The sequence below is a fragment of the Suncus etruscus genome, chromosome 9 (genome assembly GCF_024139225.1).
Source record: "Suncus etruscus isolate mSunEtr1 chromosome 9, mSunEtr1.pri.cur, whole genome shotgun sequence".
Lineage (NCBI taxonomy): Eukaryota > Metazoa > Chordata > Mammalia > Eulipotyphla > Soricidae > Suncus > Suncus etruscus.
In genome coordinates, this window is record NC_064856.1 from 78937243 (window position 1) to 78939063 (window position 1821).

The 1821-nt window shown below is 33.1% G+C and overlaps 1 non-coding gene across 1 annotated transcript; it reads left to right on the forward strand.

Annotated features, from left to right (window-relative positions):
* The first annotated feature begins 1436 nt into the window (after window positions 1-1436).
* LOC126019844 (U6 spliceosomal RNA) lies at window positions 1437-1543 on the forward strand. The gene has a single exon (XR_007499463.1). It is a non-coding gene; the product is annotated as a U6 spliceosomal RNA (small nuclear RNA).
* Window positions 1544-1821: the final 278 nt, after the last annotated feature.

Here is a 1821-nt window from a genome sequence, read left to right on the forward strand (position 1 = left end):
AATCATGAACAAAATAGATTATATAAATGTAGCATATTTATGGAATTATTAACATCTTTATGATATGATTTATGATTTATGATATGATTTTGGGGTCACACCCGGCAGCGCTCAAGGATTACTCCTGGCTCTATGCTCAGAAATCGCCCCTGGCAGACTCAGGGGACTATATGGGATGCCGGGATTTGAACCGTCGACCTTCTGCATAAAAGGTAAAAGCCTTACCTCCATGCTATCTCTCTGGCCCCAACTGACTTTGGCTTTTTAGATTTTTTTCACCTGGTCCTTTTTCCACACTCTTTAATATTTATGTGTTTATTAATTTTTTATACCTCAACAGTAATTTTCAAGATGCTAGAAGTATTGACATATTTACATAGTCACTTGTTGGAGATGTGGTAGTACACCAAGCAATGCTCAGGATGTACATTTAGAAACCCTCTATACACTGGCTCTATTTGTTCCATAGTCATTTTAATTTTCTTTTTTATTTTTCCTTTTCTTTCTTTCTTTCTTTCTTTCTTTCTTTTTTTTTTCTTTTCTTTTTCTTTTCTTTTCTTTTTTTTTTTTTTTTTGATTTTTGGGCCACACCTGGTGACGCTCAGGGCTTATTCCTGGCTATGTGCTCAGAAATCAATCCTGGCTTGAGGCACCATATGAGACACTGGGAGATTGAACCCCGATTTGTCCTGAGTCAGCCATATGCAAGGCATATGTCCTACCACTGAGCCATCACTCTGGCCCCAATTTTATTTTTTCTTAGTTTCATTTCAATTGTGAAACTCTTTCATCCAAACTCACAAGTACTTAAATGGTCATGATACATTAAAACAATTTTATGTATGACAACATGTTTCCACAAGATGTCAGTGAATCAGCATGTACTATATTTTTGTATATATGTGTTAATATGTTTATGTACTAAGTGACTGTATTCACATAAACTTAACTGATAAACAACTATCTACGAAAAAGAGGTTCTATGTAGGTTATTTCTACCACTAATAATTGTCTTTCAAGATAACAAAATTTTCCATTTAGGTTAAAAGAAGAGTAAACAAGCATAGATAGTGAATATCAAAACAGACTCAGATCTTATATTAAAATTGATATTTTAAAACATTTATTTTTGTTTGTCTCTGTGCCATACCAGTTATGCTCAGAACTTAATCCTGGCTCTGCACTCAGCAAGGATTACTCAGTATGGTAAGGAGTATCAGAAATTTAACTTGGATCAGCATCTTACAAGGTAATCACCTTGCCTGTGGTAATATCTTTCCAGCCTAGAACTTGGATTTTAGATTATAATAGTTAAACTTATTATCTCCTGAAGTGATTTAGTCTCACCATTTATATACTAGAAATAGCATGTATACAACTGCCCAGGCATAAAATAAACACAATTTATTATTTGACAATATAAGTTGGAAGACCTTGTGCTCGCTTCGGCAGCACATATACTAAAATTGGGACGATACAGAGAAGATTAGCATGGCCCCTGTGCAAAGATGACATGCAAATTTGTGAAGCATTCCATATAAAAAGAGAAAAAAAGTTGGAAGACCTTGATTTTTTCTAGAGACACCCTAACTGTTATAGTTTATAAAGTTATAATATCATAAAGTTTAAATCTTTTAAAAAGTTCATTTTTCTTCCAGTGCATATTATTTTAATTCTAGCTCTGAACCATATAGATTTATTTACATCTTTTGGTCTTGTAGTAATTGTTTTGTCCTTTGAATTTCATGTTTTTTAGAATAACTGTCTTTAAATGTTCTTTACCTGATCTTTATAAAAGTTTCAGCTCATCCATATCTCTAT